The 21,010-nt window shown below is 50.7% G+C and overlaps 1 protein-coding gene across 3 annotated transcripts in view; it reads right to left on the bottom strand.

Moving 5' to 3' along the window:
- The window catches only part of PKNOX1 (PBX/knotted 1 homeobox 1), a 49,673-nt gene extending 40,625 nt beyond the window's left edge, over positions 1 to 9,048 (bottom strand). Inside the window, exon 1 of one of the 3 annotated variants that reach the window (XM_067739583.1) lies at positions 8,910 to 9,048. The gene's annotated coding sequence lies outside the window, so the exon portion shown is untranslated. Of the gene's footprint in view, positions 1 to 574; positions 4,517 to 8,909 lie in introns of those variants that run through there. The other 2 variants (XM_067739586.1, XM_067739582.1) reach the window with 2 other exon arrangements.
- Between the last annotated feature and the right edge of the window lie 11,962 nt (positions 9,049 to 21,010).

Genomic DNA, 21,010 nt, shown 5'->3' with positions numbered 1-21,010 from the left:
TGGTGGAGGCCATGGGGCAGCACCTGCAGGTCTAAGTCAGGGTGGGAGTGTTCCAACCTTCTGGCTTCCCGAGAACCATTCTTGACTACCATGCTGTGCTCACACAGTAACGTACTTTCACATATAGCTTGGGAAGCACACAGGTGTCGAAAACACTTGCTTCGGAAAAGTCCCTGACGGCTTCGGCCTTTACTATGTTCCGAATGACGAACTTCTTAATGGGCTTATTCTTGGGCATGCATTGGGCACAGCTGGCTCGGCCCCTTTTGACATGACCATTTTTCCTTCTTTTCTTGGTCATCTTAGAAGCAAGGAGGCAAGGGAGCCCTAGTTAGATTCTTTTGATTCATTTTGCTTTAATTTTTAGGTAGTCCTCCCCCCTCCTTTTGATTTAATTTTACTATAGAAGATACGTTTGAAACCTAATCTATAACCCTGTCCCCTCCCTCTCCAATAAGGAACTCATTTTAATAGTCTGGGGTTTAAGCTTTTTTATCATAAGCAAATAGTCATACCCTCTCTCAGATAAGAGTGCACACTCTTCTCAGCTCCGGGCCTTCCTTTTCTCACTTACCACATCCTAAAGGTGCTTCCCAGCAGGCTGTCATCACCTTCACTCCTGTTTACAGCTGCAGAGTGAGTACTACAGGTGTAGCAGACTCAGTGCAGTTATTTAACCAGCCCCTCTGTGGACATGGGTGTGTTTCCAAGTCTTCAAAGGGATCTTCTGGAAACCCAAATCTGATCAAGACACACCCACTTAAAACCCTTCAGAGGATTCCCACTGCCTACAAGATACAGATGATAACTTGTAAGGCAGCATGACTGGGTCATTACTGTGCTCCTCCCTCCCCGCCCCCCATCGCCCCACTCTCCGCACCGCAAGCATACCAGGCCCTTCCAGGTTCTTCAGAGCCCTGGGCTTCCCCCAACCCCCAAAGCCTCTGAGCACAGTTCCCGCCCCCATCTGGACTGGTCACCCTAATCCTCATCCCCTCGCCCACTCCTGTTCCCCTGGACCATTCACATCAGTCATCCCCATCTTAGAAGAGCTGCCCCTGACCTCCGACCCACATCTCAGAGCAAAACATGCCTCCCTTTTACAGTCTTTCCTACAGCTGTAATCTTACATTATTCCGATGGGCCTCGGATTAACCTGTGCCTTTACTACTTCCTGGCAGGAAGGAGCCGTGTCTGTTTTGTTCACCATTATACTCCCCACCGCCGTGGCAATGTCTAGTACACAGCAGGTGCACAGTAATTTTGTTAGTGAATGGTTGTTACATTTAACACAGTAAGTATCTGTTCCATGAAAATCTGACCTAACTCACGCCAGTGCCTTTCTAAAATGATAAATCTTGGGACTTCCCTGGTGGCACAGTGGTTAAGAATCCGCCTGCCAACGCAAGGGACACGGGTTCGAGCCCTGGTCTGGGAAGATCCCATATGCCGCAGAGCAACTAAGCCCATGCGCCACAACTACCGAGCCTGCGCTCCAGAGCCCACGAGCCACAACTACTGAGCCTGCATGCCACAACTACTGAAGCCCGCACATCTAGAGCCCGTGCTCCACAACAAGAGAAGCCATTGCAATGAGAAGCCCGTGCACCACAACAAAGAGTAGCCCCCGCTCACCACAACTAGAGAAAGCCTGTGCGCAGCAACGAAGACCCAACACAGCCATAAATAAATAAAAATTTTTTAAAAAAGAATTACTAAAAAAAATTTAAAAAGATAAATCTTGACTACCTTTCTCCATTTCATCTAAAGTTGCTGGTCTGTACAAGTTTTCTACCTCCAAGTTCAATTCTTATTTATTTATTTATTTAGTTGCATTGGGTCTTAGTTGTGGCAGGCGGACTCCTTAGCTGCGGCATGCAAACTCTCAGTTGCGGCATGCATGTGGGATCTAGTTCCCTAACCAGGGATCGAACCTGGGCCCCCTGCATTGGGAGCTCGGGGTCTTATCCACTGCGTAACCATGGAAGTCCCTCCAAGGTCAATTCTGATCATTTATATCTTCTTCATAAACTATGCACAGCTTTTCAGATTTACTGCCATCAAATTGTACATGGATGTTCTCACTTGTAAAATTTTCATATTTGTAGTCATATCCCTTTTTATTTTTTTTTAAATTTATTAATTTATTTTTGGCTGTGTTGGGTCTTCATTGCTGCGCGTGGGCCTTCTCTAGTTGCTGCGAGCAGGGGCTACTCTTCGTTGCAGTGCACGGGCTTCTCATTGCGGAGCACAGGCTCTAGGCGCGCAGGCTCAGTAGTTGTGGTGCACGGGCTTAGTTGCTCCGTGGCATGTGGGATCTTCCCGGACCAGGGCTCGAACCCGTGTCCCCTGCACTGGCAGGCGGATTCTTAACCACTGCACCACCAGGGAGGTCCCCATCTTCTTTTTCCTCTAAAATGTACTATGTATGGCTCTAGGGCTGTACAAAAACAGGCCACAGTGGGACGTGGCCCATAGGCCTGCAGTTTGCCAACCCCAGGCCTAAAGTTTAGCTGTCCCAAGAGACATGTTGTACTTGACAAATATAACCCCAGCTACAGCGCACTCTCTAACTCAGTTTCGGTGATGTCAAGTCTCTTGCACTTTTCATTTAATCCACACACATGCTGGTGCGTCCAGGCAGCTCCCTCCCTCCCAGGCTGCCACGCCCACCCAGCTAGGCTTCAGTTTCCCAGCAGGGCACTCCCCAGCTGCTCTCAGAAGCTGCTCTAAGAGTTCCACCAATTCCACTAACCGAGAAACACAGGAAATTCTGGGGTAATTTCAGTCTCAGTGGCTGTGAGAGCCGGTTATGAAGCCAGAAAACGGCTGGGAGACAATATAAACTATATCTCTAGATTTTAGGGGGCAGTTGCTTATCTTTCCCAGAACATTTAATTGATGATCCTTTTCTAAACCAAACCTGTGCACTAATAAAGCTAAGAAAGCTGTCAAGGAACCCAAGACTCTCAAAATTCTATATTCAGAAAACCAGATCCTTTCCGAGACACCGTGCAGGACACCAGCTGTACGTCACTACAGTGCAATCAGTTTTCCTCCTGTGTGTGGGGTTGAGGTGACTGCCACTCGAGAACACCAGCCAAGTGTCCCCTGCCTTCTGTCCTGGCTCCATGTCCCATCCCAGGGCGGTGTTCAGTCAAGAACTCATTCTGAGGAAAACATTTAGCAAGATATCACTTTATTTTTCAAGCAAGATTTTGGGAGGTACCACTTGAAGTTTAATATTCAAATACAATCAGGCGTTAAATCCTGTTAAAATCTATCCCCCCAAAATATTTCCAAGCCAACCACCTATGTCCCCAAGAGACACAGCAAAATTCTAACAACAAAGGTGTTTAATGGTTTCAGAACCCATTTCAGTAAATTCTGGGCTGAATGGCCTTTCACAGCTGATAGATTCGATTCACACCACAGCTCTGTCTTTAGGGCCATGACTATCACCGGCATCACTAAACACTGCTATTTAAAACTTTCATGACATACTTGCTACTGACGGTCAATGAATATGTTGTAGGAAAAACAGGAACCCCCACCCTTCAAGGCAAGGGCTCTTTCTTGGGACCATCTTTTCCCTAGGGCACCGTCTGAGCTCAGGGACAGAGCACCGTGGACGTCGGCCTGGCAGCACCATCCCTATCCTGATCGGGCTGGCGCTCAGCTTGGCAGCCCAGAGGATGATCAAATAAACATGGGAAACAACAAGACCTAAACGCTTGAAAGGCTTCACAACATCGGGCACGGCCAGAAAATAAAGAGACTGTAGGCAAATATTTAAAATGAGAAATGTGTCAATTATGTAAATACATGAAAACATATGTAATAACACTGACTAAAAACACAACTCAAAGGAGCTGAACTGATGAATGTGTAAAAATTTATGCCCATCCCATGAAACTCGGGTTCCACACAAGGCATTTTGGGAAATGCCATTCTAGGTCAGTACTTCTCGACCAGGGGGGATTTTTGTCCCCCAGAAAACACTTGGTGATAGCTGAAGACATTTTTGGTCGTCACAACTGGGGGTGGGGGTTCCTCTGGTGTCTGCTAAAATCCCACAACGCACAGGACACGAAGTACCCAGCCCCAAATGTCAGCGGGGCCCCAGCTTTGAACGCCTGCTGTAGAGGATCACAGGGGTGTTTCACTTAGGCTGCAATAAATTGTACTGAAATAAATATTTGTTTTATAGGGTTCTTTTTTATTTATTTATTTTTGGCTGCGTTGGGTCTTCGTTGCTGCGCGCGGGCTTTCTCCAGTTGTGGCAAGCAGGGGCTACTCTTCGTTGTGATGCGCGGGCTTCTCATTTCTCATTGTGGTGGCTTCTCTTGTTGTGGAGCACGGGCTCTAGGCACACGGGCTTCAGTAGTTGTGGCACGTGGGCTCAGTAGTTGTGGCTCGCGGGCTCCAGAGCGCAGGCTCAGTAGTTGTAGCACACGGGCTTAGTTGCTCTGCAGCATGTGGGATCTTCCCGGACCAGGGCTCGAACCCGTGTCCCCTGCATTGGCAGGCGTATTCTTAACCACTGCACCACCAGGGAAGCCCACGTATTTGTTTTTAAAAAAAACTGTGCACAAACACATAACTGAACTTAGACTATCGCAAAGTTAAATTCCTGATTTTTAATGCAAAAAAAAAAATACAAACTTTGGGGGTTTCCCTGGTGGCGCAGTGGTTGAGAGTCCGCCTGCGGACACAGGGGACACGGGTTCGTGTCCCGGTCCGGGAAGATCCCACATGCCGTAGAGCGGCTGGGCCCGTGAGCCATGGCCGCTGAGCCTGCGCGTCCGGAGCCTGGGCTCCACAACGGGAGAGGCCATGACAGTGAGAGACCCATGTACCGCAAAAAAAAAAAAATACAAACTTTGGTAAAATGTCTCAGACAACATGTGACATATAGTGAGGGCTTGCCAGACTCTCGTGAAGGCATTATCTCTGCAAGTCCGATCAGACTGTTCAGGAAGCTGCGATCACAATTCCTACCATCCACAGTCCCTTCCGAGTGACCCCACCCACCACTGCAGACCCTGCTGAAAGGAGCCCACCCCTCCCTGGGGAGAGCTCGGGGATCAGGAGCCCCTGGAGCCCAGGTCAGCACCTGGGAGACACGGTGGAAGGCGAGAGAGCTGTCACCCTGTCTCCAGGATGTGTGCTGGGAAACAGGAAGAGGATGAGATGGGCAGAGCTGGGAAACGGAGAACATGCAGCAGACAGTGTGCAGAAGCAGTCAGTCGTTAAGAGCAACAGTGGAAGTGAACAGGGAAGGTCAAGACCAGGGTGGCAGCCGGATCCCGCCAGGGCCCAAGCCGCAGTTCCATCAGCCCCAAGGCCCAGCACTACCTTGGTCCCTGGACCCCGCTGGATTCCTTTTTTCCTTATTCCTGTGTGACCCTAAACCCCCGGACTTGAAGTCGGCCCGCTCCCTGCCGTCCTGGGGCCTGACTACAACAGCCAGGCGTCCATCAAAGACAGACACAAACGATAAAGGCAATTCCCACCACGTGCCCTGCAGCCTGCCACCAACAAGGCTCTGCTAGGCCAGAGGTTACACCAAATGACACACACCATTTGGGTGGCAGGGTCGCCCTGAACAGAAATAATCCCCCAGACAGGAGCGCATCACCCCATACTGAGCAGCTCACCCTGAGGGGAGGGATGACAAGGCCTGCTGCTGGACCCGTCAGGACGAGCACACGCCAACACTGAAGGGAAGACTCAAGACAAAGGGCATCTGAAAGGTTCACTAACTCACTGGCCCTCAATCCTGCAACGTGACTGATCAGTACTTTTCAAGATTCTGACAAAGCTGTAGGACCCTTTTCCCCAAGGAATCCTAGATGGAAAGAAGCAGCTGCTCTGTCCCCTCCCCAAGTCCCCCAGACGCATCCTCAGGGCCACAGTGCTTCTGCATCAGGAGTCTACAACCACCTCGTCAGACGGCAGGTCTGCTGGGTCAGTACCAGGCCCTCTGTGAGTGAAACTCCCAGAAACAGTGACTAGACCAGCGGGGCTGACACACCGACACTAGGCGCGGCTGCTGGCGAGGGCACAGCAGCTAGGCGCCCTGTCCACTCGCTGGAAGGCAGACAGCACGGCCGGAGGGGCCTCATTTGATGCGGCCCTTTGCAGCCAGCCCTTTCCAACCAAACAACCATGCCTCCCAGCCCTTGAATGTTTATTCTAACAATTTCCAAACTGAACCTTTTCTACACTATATTTCACTTTCCACGTCTTCCTAAACAGATTGTACAAGACAGAACAGTAACCCATCACAGTTGTGAGTCATCACAACTGCTGTCAGGCAGTAAACCCACGTGGCCTCACCCCACCATGACCCCATACTGTGAAGCTTTGGGTTCCCTCGCTGCACTGTTTTTACTTCCTCGTCACCCTTGCCATCAGTATAACCATGTGAAGAAGGAAGAAGGAGGCACATACATATTCCTACTAAGGGATGGGCTGAGAGTAAACAGCCTTCCAGTGCAGAGGTCCTTAACTTGGTCTCTGTGAACCTGAATGAGAAAAAAAATCACATCTTTATTTGCAATAACATCTGGCTGAAATTTAACACTCACTCAATTCCACCGGCAGACGTGAAATCCTGGAGAGCACCTGTGACTTCTTCACCAACAGAAACCGCAGGTATTTGCACAAAGCATTAGCATCATATACTCAAGAAGAAATTATTAGAGCCAGTGTTCAATCTGTTACTAAGTGAGCTACTAAATAGCATGTAAAGAAATTTATCACCAGTTTGGTTCAGTATTTTGATAACTGTATTTCAGTGTAATAGGTTCTCTTCTTGATCCTCTCTTATTTTTTCTAAACCATTTGTAGGAGGAGAGGAGGGGTCTGGAGACGAGCAGAGCGCAGGGAAAGGTCCCCTGGGGCGCATGATTTGCATCAGTCCAGAAGTTTCAAGGTTTTCTTCTAAACAGTTTCAATTAGTTTGAAACAAAAGCGAAAGTTATAACCAGAATGTTACCTTTCACTAATCCTAAGTAATACTTTCCTGAAGTCACAACACACTGATACGGAAATGTAAATGCAGGACACTGAGGACAGCTGTTTACACCCAGTTCCATTAGTGCTGACACTTAAATCCTCAGCACAGAACGTTAATCTTCCGAATCGTACTTCACCTACCATATTTCAATTCCCACTTGTAAATCTCTGAAGCAGGAAGAGTCCTTCCACTGCTGCCTTCCGAAAGCCCTGTGTCAGTCAATATCACACAGCCGTGCATCGCTGATTCAACCAAATACTGTAACTAAACGATCTACATACCACTCTCCACGCTCGGTAAATTAAGAAAAAAAATGATGCGAGGCAGATCTGAGTCAGTGAGCCATCTTCCAAATGCAGGTACAACTAGACTTGAGAGTATCACCAATGACTGACTGGCAAAATGTTTACATTTCACTGCGATTCTTCCATACAATATTCAAAATACTTCATGTAAAATTATGTATTATATAAATACATAAATCCCTTTCCAATATGTCAGGAAAAATCATACAAGTATACCCAACGAAAGCTGAGCGTTTCATTTACCATAAAGTAGAAAGCACTCCCTTCCTAAGGAAAAACCAGTAGTTTCTATTAAAAACTAAGTCTTGGGGCTTCCCTGGTGGCGCAGTGGTTGAGAGTCCACCTGCCGATGCAGGGGACACAGGTTCGTGCCCCGGTCCGGGAAGATCCCACATGCCACGGAGCGGCTGGGCCCGTGAGCCATGGCCGCTGAGCCTGCGCGTCCAGAGCCTGTGCTCCGCAACGGGAGAGGCCACAACAGTGGGAGGCCCGCGTACCGCAAAAAAACAAAAACAAAAAAACCTAAGTCTTGGGATCAAAATTAATTTCAACCCTCTTACGAATGGCAAATGTATCCTGGATGGTTGCAGGTGTGCGATCAAATTTACCAAATGCATATTCGCGCATGTATAGGTATCCCCCCCGCAAGGATCTGCCTTCTGCCCTTACCCGCGCCCCCAGTCCGCCCCGCCCCGCGTCGCCCCCGTCCGGGACTCCGACCCCAGCAGCACGCGCTGAGACGCATTCTAGGAGTCAAACTTCAAGAAGGAGAACCTGGCTGGCCGAGGCTTGGAACCGCTAACAAAACGGCGTTTCGACAGCCCTGACGATGATATAAAGCAGACTAACGCTCCCTGCCTTTTCTGAAGTGACTCACGATCTCTTTCTAAAGGAATGTGGAATTCCAGAGAGTGGCCGGACCGTGCCCGACGCGCCCAGGCCTCTACTTCACATCGGCTGTTTATTACTCGCGACGCATTTGTCACTCATTCCAGACACCGGGCACCCGGATCCCTCCCAGCCTCGGACTCGGCGACGGCCAACGCAGTGCCTCGGTGACCCTCCGAAGCACCCCCGCCGCCCCCGCGACGCCGGCCCCGCCCCCGCGCGCGCCCGCTCCAGGCCCCGCCCCCGCGCGCCGCCTCAGCCTGGGCCCCGCCCCCGCCGCGCGCCCCCGCGCCCCCCGCCCCGCCCGCGCAGGGGCGCGCGCCGCGCTCCGAGAGGGACGGTTAGGAGCGCGCGCCTCACCACGGGCCCCGCGCGGCGGCGGCGGCGGCGGAGCCTTCCAGAAATTTCCGCGTCCCTAAGCCCACACCGAAAAACAAGCGGGGCGCGCCCCCGCGCCGGCCCGGCGGACAGCGCCCCTCCCCGCGGCCGCGGCTCCCCTCCCCCACCCGCGCCCCCTCCCCGCCCCCTGCCCCGGGCGGCGAGTCTGGCGCGGCCCTCCCGGGCGGCGGCAACCCGCGGAGACCCGGGCGGCGGCGGCGGGGCGGTGGCCGCGGCGCCTGCAGGCCGGCGTGATTGATAGTGACGGGGCGGCGGAGCGGCGGCGGCGGCAGAGCGGTTGAGTGACAGCTTACCTGGGTGCCAATCTTCATCACACTGACAAGCGGCTGCAGCAATCGGGACCCGCAGTGCCGCGCCCGCGTCCAACCGTCACGCCGACGCTGGGCCACGCGACACAGCCTCGCTCAATGGGAGGAGGGCGACGCCGACGCGCGCCGCATCAATATTCACAGAGGGGGCGGGGCCTTCCGGGCCCGGGCCCCGCCCCGTCCCGGCGCCGCGGCGGCCGGGGGCGGGGCCTGGCGCCGGGGGCGGAGAGTGAGCCGGGGGCTGGCGGCGGCCGGCCCCACCCCCGCCTCGCTCCCCAGTCGGGCCCCGCCCACGACCGCTGCGCCGCGGCGCGAGGAGAGGCCCACCCCGCTGGCCGCGAGCCCCGCCTCACTACTACGCAGATGGGGGCGTGGCCTTATCTCGCCACGCCCCCTCCGCTCGCCCCTCAGCGGCCGGGGGAGGTGTGTGGTGGGGCTCGGGTGGGCGAGACCATTCGCGATGGTCCGGCGGGGAGGGCGGGCTGTACCATCCGCGGGAGGAGCCTCGGGTCCTCTTCGCGCGCCAGGGCGCCGCGGGGCCCGGCCCCCCGGGCTGCCCTCGGAGGCCGGGCCGCGCGGGTGTTTGGCGCCCAGGCCCCTACTCTGCGCAGCGCCCTCTTTGTGTACAGGCCCGCGGCAGCCCCCCGCTTTCTTCCCCGCGGCTGCGCACGTGCGTCCCGAGCGCGGCGGCTGTGCCCAGAGACCCGCCTGACCCCGAGCGCCCTTAGGCCTGGTCCGGGCTCCAGCCACTGCAGCACGCTCGCCTCTGGTCTCGCGCTCTGCCCTCAGGCACCTGTCCCCCGGTGATCCACGCAAGGCCCAGTCTCTAGGTGAAGTGGCCTCCCTTAGAGCGACCCGGAAAGTGTGGTCGTATTTCAAGGTGGACTTTCAAAGGCGGTGCTGCCTTGCGTCCGCGGGCCCCGCCGGTGGCCGTGCGCTCCAAGACGTTAAGGGAAGGGCAGGCCTTCCCTAGTGCAGAGGCACGGGGCTTGGCTGACTGTACATTTTTGCAGAAACCTTCCTCCTGTGTGGGATCGCTGTCTGGAGAAGGGCTCCCGCGCTGCTCCGGGAAGAAGCAGACCCAGGACGGGAACACGTGGCTGAAAGGTGCCTGGGGTGGGTTCAGTTGTGAACAGCTCGTCAGGACATCCCTCCTCTAAGTCTTCAGGGTTCCAGCAACACCAGGAAGCCACAGACAGTCTGTGTGGCCCTGCAGAACGGCTCTGTTTTCCAGAGAGTAAGTTGTAGCGGCGCTTGGGCTCAGGGGAGGCCAGTGAGCCACTGACCATTGGAAAGTTGGAGGGAGGGGACCCCAGAATGTCAGTGATGCAGACCGGCTACCTATATGTGCAGGGCCCAGTGCAAAATGGAAATACAGGTCCCTTGTTCAAAGGATATTAAGAATTTTAAGGCAGGGACAGCAGAGCATTATACGAAGCTCGGGCCCAACCGTCTGCACTGGTCACAGGCGTGGTGCAGCAGCCCTGGCCTCACTGGCTTCATCCTAGTGCTGGCCCAGGGCTGAAGCTTTCACCTGGTTCCCATCAAGTGTGTGAGGCAGCAGGGATCTCGGACCAGGAAGACCTGGGGGTGTGCAGCCCCCTGATAGCCAGGTACAAGTCACCAGGCAGTTGAGGCCCAGGCCCTGCACGCCAGTCTGGCCTCTGCGCCTGGTCTCCTCTACCCGTGCCCCCCATGATCTGCCCGCTCTTTCTTTCCTTCTCTCTACAGGGCCATCTCCAGAAAAGAGGAAGAGCTGCAGGTGCCGTCGGTGATCCCCTCCAGGTTTGCGGCTCTGAGGCTCACACATTTGGGGGCCCTCTTTAGGAAAAATAATTCAAAATGAGGTAGAAGTGGGGTCACGGAGGGCAAGGCTTCCTTTGCTTCCATTTGCCTCCCTCCACAGCCTGCCCCCTAGTAGTGGCACCAGGGTGGTTTACTAACAGAAAAGGAACGTTTGTGCACAAGCAGCTCTTCTGAGTACTTTCCTTCCAATTTCTTTTTTATAAAGATTTGCTACTGTTTTCCCAAGGACCACGTCTAGGTGTGTGAAATGAAAAGCCTCATATAATTGTTTCTAGAACTGTCCAGATGACAGTAGGTGCTGTGAGGCCAGGAGGGGAGGGCACAGTAGGTGGGCGCAGGCAGGGAGGTGGAGGAACGCTTTGAGGGACGCACAGCAAAGGCAGAAAGAACTCTGCCAAGGCGCCGGCCAGCCTGACAGAGCCCCGCCCTGTGCAGCACTGTCTCAAGCTGGAGCGGGTTGGGGAGAATGTAGGAGAAAGGCGAGCCTTGGACCCTGCCTGGTGGAGCTTATGAGCCAGTGCACAAAGCCTGTAGCAGCCTGGATGGGGTGCAGGGAGCTGCACTGTGTGGGGGAGATTATGGGGTGAAGGCTGGAGGAGGTGACGGGGGCAGGCAGGGCTTGGGCCATCCTCAGAGGATGGCTGGGATCTGGGGCTTTGGTAAGAAAAACGAGTGAGAAAAACACCTAAAAATAAGGGCAAGTCTCTTGGCTTGTTATGGCGGCCAGTGTGGCTGATGTGTGTAAGCTGCTTCAGTTTGCATAGGTGAGCAGGAAGTCACCAGCGATGAGTAGGGGATGATCCTTTTAAAAATATGTCAGACCTCATCACTGCTGTGCTCAACCCCTCCGAGTGTTACCCATCTCATTCAGAGCAAAAGCAAAGTCCATGCAGAGCCCCTGAGGGTCTCCCGGATCTCTCTCCCCTCTGCACTTCTGACCTCAGATCCCACCATCCTTCCCCTCACCCACTGTGTTCCAGTCTGCCACCTTGCGGCTCCTTGCTCTCTGCAAGCATGATTCAGCCTCAGGGCCTTTGCACTGCCTATTCCCTGTGCTTGAAGCACTCTTCCCAAAGATATCTGCATGGCTTTCTCCCTCACTCCCTGAAATCTTTCTCAACATCACTTTCTCAGAAGAGGTTTAAAATTGCAAACTCCCAACCCATTCCCTGTCCTCACCCTGCTTCCTCCTCTGTGGTACTTGTGTAGATACATGTAACATATGATGTAACTGTATGACTATGTAGCTTGTTTATTATGTCTATCATCCAGCACTCCCACCCCCAACACACACACACATAAACACTAGAATCTACTCTCCAGGAGAACAGGAATTTTACTCTGTTTTGTTCACTGATGTATACCGAGCACCTGTACTAGTGCCTGGCAAGGAAATATTTGTTGAATGCATGAACGAGTGCTTCTGAGGCATGGTGTATTGGTTAGCTATTGCTTCATAACAAATTATCCCAAACTTAGTGTCTGAAAACAACATACATTATCTCAAATTTCTGTGGGTCAGGAATCTGGGCGTGTCTTGACTGGGTCCTCTGCCTCAGGGCCTGTCACGAGTGGCCGTCAGGGCTGGGGTCTCATTTGAAGGCTTCACTGGGGAAGGATCCACTTCCAAGCGCACATCATTGTGGGCAGATGGACTGAGGGCCTCAGGTCCTTGCTGGCTCTTGACTGGAGCCCCTTCAGTTTCTTGCCACATGGACCTGTCCAGAGAGGAAAACAGCAGCTGCTTCATCCAAGCCAGCAAGGAATAGAGTCTGCTAGGCAGACAAAAGTTACACTGTTATGGAAGGTAATCCCAGAAGCATCTTCCCATCACCCTTGTCTAGTGTATTGGTTAGAAGCAAGTCTCAGGTCCTGCCCACACACAAGGGGAGGGGGTCACAGGAAGACACAAACACCAGGAAGAGAGGATCCCCCAGGACCATCTTAGGGCCCACCCAAGTGGTATTTCTTTTTCTGTGTAAAGGAGAGCACTGTGGTGTAGTCAGAAGAGCCCTGGGCTTGCAGTCCACAGTGCTGGGGGTGGAGTCTGGCTTTGCCACTTGCCGTGTGAATGTGGATGAGAGCACTTGACCTCCCTGAGATCCAGCTCCCTGCCTTCAGTGGGGACTTCGTACATCTCTTGGGATTCTGCAGAGGAGGCAATGAGCTGCGTGTGGAAGGCTCCCAGCACACAGTGGGTGCCCAGGGCCAAGACTGGAGGAACCATGGTTCTTCATGCCTGAGCCCCGTTTTTTTTAATTGTGTAACTTTTTATTATGAAACATTATCTATCTGCAAGGGAGCAGATAGCATATACATACATTTATATAATAATAAAAGGAATATAAATATACTTATCAATCTTGGGAAATAGAACAATGCCATTACCTTTCAAACCCACTGTCCCCTTTCATAAATGCTTTTCTTTTTCTCTAACCAGAAATAAACATATCCTGACTTCTGTTTTTTGTTTTGTAATTCCTTTGCCCTTCCTTATAGTTTTACCATCTAGATTTGAAATCTCAAATAATATATATATTTTACTTTTCACTGTTTTAAAACAATACTTGAATTTTATTGAGTCTTGTTCTTTTAACCTAATCTTTGGTTTGAGACATCCATTTATGAGTCTGCACAGTACTGAGGTTCACTCGTTTCAAGGGCTGTATACTATTCCATCTGTATAACCACTGTTTATCCAATCTACCCTTTTTTTTTTTTGACATCTTTATTGGCGTATAATTACTTTACAATGTTGTGTTAGTTTCTGCTGTATAACGAAGTGAATCAGCTATATGTATACATATGTCCCCATATCCCTTCTCTCTTGCATCTCCCTCCCACCCTCCCTATCCCACCCCACTAGGTGGTCACAAAGCACCGAGCTGATCTCCCTGTGTGATGCAGCTGCTTCCCACTAGCTGTCTATTTTACATTTGGTAGTGTATATATGTCCATGCCACTCTCTCACTTCGTCCCAGCTTACTTCCCCGTGTCCTCAAGTCCATTCTCTACATCTGCGTCTTTATTCCTGGCCTGCCCCTAGGTTCATCAGGACCTTTTTTTTTTTTTTTTAGATTCCATATATATGTGTTGGCATACGGTATTTGTTTTTTTCTCTCTGACTTACTTCACTCTGTATGACAGACTCTAGGTCCATCCACCTCACTACAAATAACTCAATTTCGTTTCTTTTTATGGCTGAGTAATATTCCATTGTACACACGTGCCACATCTTTCTCCATTCATCTGCCGATGGACACTTACGTTGCTTCCATGTCCTGGCTATTGTAAATAGTGCTGCAATGAACATTGTGGTACATGACTCTTTTTGAATTATGGTTTTCTCGGGGTATATGCCCAGTAGTGGGATTGCTGGGTCATATGGTAGTTCTGTTTTTAGTTTTTTAAGGAACCTCCATACTGGCTGTACAAATTTACATTCCCACCAGCAATGCAACAGGGTTCCCTTTTCTCTACACCCTCTCCAGCATTTTATCCAATCTACTCTTAATGAGATTTAGACTGTTCTTTCTTTGCAAGGATTATAGACATGATATTAATATTCTTTTGCATGTCTCCTGGGGTACCCGTGCAAGAACTTCTCAGGGGTGTGCATCTAATAAAGAATTGTTGGGGGCTTCCCTGGTGGCGCAGTGGTTGAGAGTCCGCCTGCCGATGCGAGGGACGCGGGTTCGTGCCCCGGTCCGGAAGGATCCCACGTGCCGCGGAGCGGCTGGGCCCGTGAACCATGGCCGCTGAGCCTGCGCGTCCGGAGCCTGTGCTCCGCAACGGGAGAGGCCACAGCAGTAAGAGGCCTGCGTACCGCAAAAAAAAAAAAAAAAGAATTGTTGGATCATAAGATATAATGAGTGGCTAAAGCAACTCCCAGATGAAGTTGCCATTGAATAACACGGGGAAGGCTCTGGCAGAGATGGTATTTGGGGGAAATGCGAAAGTTCAGTTTCGTGCATGCTGATTTTGAGGTATTTTCAAAATGACTTCTGAGAATAACAAGTGAGTGTTTTGTAAACAAATCTGGAGTTTGTGGGAGAGGTTATAGGTAGAGATACAAATTTGGGAGTTGTATCAATCAGGAAGATTTCAAGAGCGGTTTAATAAAAGTACTATTTTAAAAAGATCCTTAAGTATCCAGGGGACTAATTAACAACAAACCACTGTGAACTCCTAGGCTGAAGGGAAAGGGAGAGGAATCAGTCACTAGAACGCTGAAGAAAGATGTGCGTTCCTATCTTTCTATCTATCTACTTTCTCTCTCTCTGTGTCTCTCTCTATTTCATGGCTCGTGGTTTTGTTTTTATTTATTTTATTTTTAAATTTTTAAAAAATTAACAATAATTTTATTTGTTTACTTTCACCTGTGTCAGCAATTTGGGGTTTTTTTGTTTGTTTGTTTTGGGGGAGTGTTTTGCCACTGGTTATTGTATTTATTTATTGACTTTATACAGCGGGCTCTTATTAGTTATCTATTTCATACATATTAGTTGTATATATGTCGATCCCAGTCTCTCAGTTCATCCCACCACCCCCCCCCCCGGAGCCCCGCTTTTCTAAAGAGGACAATTCCAACAATTAAGTCCCTAAAAGATCAGGGTGGGAGACGCTGCCCCAGCTGTGACGGCTCCTCCTCAAGGATCCCAGCACAACGCAACAGGGACGTGGCAGCCATGGCCAATGTCAAAAGATAATGTTGACCAAAGAAGGAATCGTGACTCTCAGGCAGACGTGCAATCAGCAGGTGGCCAGCAGCTTCCTGAGCTTGTTAGTTGAGCGAGGGAACTGGTAAGACGCTCCAGCCAGTTCAGAGGAAAATGCAAAGAACACACACCTATATAGGCAGGAATATTGGCGGGAACTTGCAAATTGTGCAAATCTGGCCTTGGGTGGGAGGATTTGGGGACCATGGGGTGAGGGCTGTCCCTCCATCACAGAGTCCAGAGACAAAAATAATTTGCATCGTCACTCATTCTCTACAACCATAAGATAGCTCAAAGGCAAGGAAGAGCTAGAATCAGATGACCCAGAAGGGTGAGCTCCAAAGAATGCGCAGTTGCCCACTGGAGACGCCCAGGCAACGTTTCTGCTTATTCCAGGTGTCCTTACACCAGGTGTATTACTTTGCTAGGACGGCCGTAAGAAAGTACCATAGACTGAGTGGTTTAAACAACAGAGAGTTATTCTGTCTTAGTCTGGAGGCCAGAAGTCCGAGATCAAGGTGTCAGCAGGCTTGGTTCCTTCTGAAGCTGAGAGGGAGAATCTGTCCCAAGCTCTCCCCCAGCTTCTGGTCGCTTGCTGGCAAGCTGTGTCACTCCTTGGCTTGTAGAAGTTCACCCTGATTTCTGCCTTCGTGGTGTTCTCCCCGTGTGCCTCTGGGTGCCCAGTTTCCCCCCTTTTTTAAGGATATCAGTCATATTAGATTAGGGCCTACCCCAGTGACCCCACTGTAACTTGGTAAAGACCCCGTATCTCCAAATACAGTCACATTCTGAGGTCCTGAGGGTTAGGACTCACCATATGAATTCTGGGGGGACACAATCCAACCCTCACACCAGGAAATCCTACCCTGGAAACACAACTGGCCAGGCAGAATTGTGCAGGGGACTAGGGCCTGAGCTCTGGTCACAGCATCAAATCGCACCAGGTCCGTGCTGTGTGGGTCCCTTCCCCACCCGTAGGTCAGCGTGGTCCCGTGGCCTCTCCTGGCCAGTGGGCTCCAGCCCTGGCACCAGAACGACTCGGCTTACTCGGGGTGACTCTCTGTCACTAACTGAAAATCTGCTCATCAGGAAAATGTTTCCTGAGGCATTCTGGGGGCAGGGGCGCTGCAGTGGTCCTTGTCTCCCAGGCTGGCCTCCTGGCCAGGCATGCTCCCCTGAGATGAAGCCAAGGATACGAAATACCAGTCAAAACAAACAGCAGATGCCACAGGGAAAAGCCAGCTTCCTCTTGGTTTTATCCTGACCTTTTATTAACCAATGTTTTAAACTAAGTCTTCTTACATGAACACGTTCCCTGATGCAACCTCACGTTTTTAGGCCGTGAAACCAATTTTCTCTTGATCATTTTCAGGCACCCGGAGCCTTAACTGAAATACCGGATCGTTCCCTAGATTTTTGCTACATTAAACTATATTGTCCAGTTAAAAAAACAAAGTACGAAACACCGTGGTCGAGGACGATTCCTGGCTGTCCCCTGACTGCACAGCCTTTGGACAACTTTGCCAGTGAAAGCTTTGTTCCAACCACCTGCCCCAGCGCAGCTGTGCCGATGGCACGACGCTTCGTTCCGCAGCTCCTGTTTCCCAGCGGTCCCTCTCCCTGGCCTCGTTGTGGGTCACACCATGATGGCTGCCCACCCCTCAGAGGGACCACAGATGCTGGAGTTGGCTGCTCCCGAGGAGAGCCGGGTGGCGACTTTTTTGAGCGGGACCAGAACAGGCCTCCTCGGGCCGTGCAGCTGGAAGTGGCACCGTGACCCAGCTGCTCGCTTGCAGCCGGCGACTTTCCCAAACCAGCAGCTGCTTCAGCTTCCTTTGTGATCGGGCCAGTTTCTAAATTCGATAACGGTCAAGAGGCATGGTCTGTGCTGTCACGTATTTAAAAATCTGTTTCTCGTTGAAGTTACAAAAGTAATGGCAACACGAGCTTTCGCAGGGCCGAGCTCACTTCGTTTTGATCGTTGCCGCCGGCGTAGGGGGTCCAGGGTGGTGGGTGGATGAAGCCCACCTCTGCCCGAAGCATCCAGCCAGGCTGTGCATCCACTTCCTGGTCTGAGAAACAGAACTAATAAGCAGAATACAACTTCTCTTTATTGTTTGCTGTGAAGAGTGATCTGATTTAAGCATTACTCGAAGGCCCCTGCTTATCTTACCAAGCACAATGTCCTCAACGTTCCTCCATGTTGTAGCAGGTGACAGGACTTCCTTCTCTTTCAAGGTTGAATAATATTCCATAGTCTGGATAGACCACATCTTGTTCATCCATTCACCTTTCAGTGGACACTTGGGTTGTTTCCACCCCTTGGCTAGTGTGAGTAATGCTGCTCTGAACGTGGATGTACAAATATCTGTTTGAGTTCCTGCTTTCAGTTCTTTGGGGTCTATACCTTGTGGGCGTGAGGCGGTATCGGTGATTTTTAAGACTCCTTTGCTTCCCAATTTCTCTCCCCTCCTACCTTATGGAATACTTAAGAGGTTAAATGTGTAAGATAAGGAAATTCCCAAAAATGAGGAATTGGTAAGTTTAGACTTACATTTCCCAGAGGGATTGGAATGAGTCCCTTTTTACCACCCTGAATTCTCCCAGCCAGAGCCTGCCCTGTCTCACTTCACAGCTGGCTTTGGGTTCATGAAAACACATACAATATTAGAAATTAAGACTAAAAGATTGTTTTTAAAAGATTTTTATTCATTCATTTAAACCTACAATTAGAAACCGATTCCACGTTACTCAACAATAAATAACATTTTATGAAAAATCATTATTTTCAAAAAATGATTAGTGAGAACAAGGGACTTGTTTCATATTTTTGCAGATCTCTTTAATGTCTAGCTTGATAAAAGACAGCTGGATTCTCATAGCTGCTTCTGTGTTCAGTCTCTTGTAATATATTGTTTTAGTTGATGTCTGTGAAGAAAATTTGACCTCTCAGGGATGTGTAGCAGGAAAGTGGAGGAGTGTTTATATAGGTTCTCCACCAAAACTGACACATGGATGTTCCTTACAGGTTCATTGCAATGTGGACTCCAGCAGCGCTGCAATGTACCTTTCCTGCTGTTAGACTAAAACCCACTGGTCTCTCTGGCACTTTGGATGGATCTATGACCCACACATGATTTTGTAACGTGGCCATTTGGTCATTTGGAAAATATTAATTCACTGAATGGTGCAGTTATTCCAAATGTTGACCCATTTCACTAGACAATGTTAAAAATCACAGTTGTGCGGAATGTAAATTGGAACAGCCACTATGGAAAACGGTAAGGAGACTGCTCAAAAAATTAAGACTAGAACTACCATATATGATCCAGCTAGTCCATATCTGAGTATTTATCCAAGGAATACAAAAACACTAATTTCAAAAGATAGATGCACCTCATTGTTCATGGCAGCATAATTTACGATAGCCAAGATGTGAAAACAACCTAGGTATCCATCAACAGATGAATGGATAAAGATGGTGATATATATATATGTACCATCGTGTCCCCGCAAAAAGGCAAGGACCGTCTTAGTATTATTAGAAAAGTAGTTTTTTTTTCATACCAGTTATCTTTTAATTGAAGTATAGTTGATTTACACTGTTGTGTTAGTTGCAGGTGTACAGCAAAGTGATTCAGTTATACATATATATATTCTTTTTCAGATTTTTAAAAATTTACCGAGGTATAGTTGACTTACAGTGTTGTGTTAATTTCTGCTGCACAGCAAAGTGATTCACTTACACAAATATCTACTCTTTCTCAGATTCTTTGCCATTATAAGTTATTTATAGTTGCTATACAGTAGGTCCTTGCTGTTTACCTATTTTATATATAGTAGTGTGTATGTTAATCCCAAACTCCTAATTTTTAAAAGTAGCTATGGGCTTCCCTGGTGCCGCAGTGGTTGAAAGTCTGCCTGCCGATGCAGGGGACGCGGGTTCGTGCCTCAGTCCGGGAAGATCCCACATGCCGCGGAGCGGCTGGGCCCGTGAGCCATGGCCGCTGAGCCTGCGCGTCCGGAGCCTGTGCTCCGCAACGGGAGAGGCCACGACAGTGAGAGGCCCACGTACCGCAAAAAAAAAAAAAAAAAAAAGTAGCTTTGACCCTAAACTGCTGAACCCTGAACGGGTCTGGGGGCCCTTGGGGCCCATGGGCCACACATCGAGAGAAGCTGGTTAGACGTGCGTGCCGCACGGAAGACTAGTTAGTTCCCCGCAGGACCTCTTCAGCATCGTCTTTTCCTCCTTTCCATCGTTCACCTGCTATTGTCCTGAAATTGAGAGCCCACGGGGTGTGAGGTCCCGTGCGGGTGTTCAGTGATCGGTGTGACGCTCCCTCTTTTTCTTCTGAGCGGAGCGCACGTTTCATACACCCCTCCAGGGCTCTCCCTCCACACGCCGGGAACCGTACAAATATCGTCATATCGTGGCCACTCCAATCGTTCTGCGTATCACTCGATTCTGTAATCCTATAAGAGACCCTTTGCTGAGGAGGTCACTGAGCAGTGGAAACATGGCAACAACAGCAGGACGGAGCAAGCCAGCAAGTGCGGTCAGGTGTCCGGGAATTTAAAAGGATTCCAGTCGTACAAAGCCCGTCCTCCCACCACAAGGGAACTACACTACAGATCAGTAACAGAGAGATAACGGGAAGCCCCCAATATTTGGAAACCGTATTACACACTTGGGTAGAATACGCATAACACAAGGTTTGCCTTTCCGACTGTGTGCAGGTGTCCAGGTCAGTGGCCTGGCGCACACGCGCTGTAGTCCTGCCATCACCGCACATCCAGAGCGCTCTGTCGTCTTGCAAAGCTGAGGCGCTGGGCCCTGGAAGGGCAGCTCCCCGCACACCCCCCAGCCCCTGGGGGTCACAGCTCTGCCTTCTGTCTCTGCCTCTCAGGGGCCTCATCTGAGTGGACTCATCTTTTGGTGACTGGTTTATGTCACTGGGCACGGTGTCCTCAGGGTTCATCTGTGTTGCGGCATGGGTCAGAATTTCCTTCCCTTTTAAGGCTGAATAATACTTTTGCTTTATTTTTATTTTTTTTAAATTTATTTTTAGCTGCGTTAGGTCTTCATTGCTACGCACGGGCTTTCTCTAGTTGTGGCGAGCAGGGGCTACTCTTTGTTGCGGCGCACGGGCTTCTCATTGCGGTGGCTTCTCTTGTTGCAGAGCACGGGCTGTAGGTGCGCGGTCTCAGTAGTTGCGGCATACGGGCTCAGTAGTTGTGGCTCGCGGGCTCTAGAGCGCAGACTCAGTAGTTGTGGCGCACGGGCTTAGTTGCTCCGCGGCATGTGGGATCTTCCCGGACTAAGGCTCGAACCAGTGTCACCCTGCATTGGCAGGCGGACTCTTAACCACCGCGCCACCAGGGAAGCCCAATTGTGCTTCATTTTAAAAGAGAGACAACGCCCTCAGGCCGGAGGAAGACAGAGGCAAGAGCTGTGAGATGACCCAGTGTATGCAGCTGGCACTGGGCATGGGCTCAGCTGCATTGGGTCAGGACAGGATTTCCTGGGCTTCGGCACCTGGGATGGTTAGTTTCCTGTGTCAG

This window comes from Pseudorca crassidens, chromosome 5 (genome assembly GCF_039906515.1).
Source record: "Pseudorca crassidens isolate mPseCra1 chromosome 5, mPseCra1.hap1, whole genome shotgun sequence".
NCBI classification, from domain to species: Eukaryota; Metazoa; Chordata; class Mammalia; order Artiodactyla; family Delphinidae; genus Pseudorca; species Pseudorca crassidens.
The sequence above is the reverse complement of the archived record's forward strand: the minus strand, read 5'-3'. Positions and strand labels throughout refer to the sequence as shown.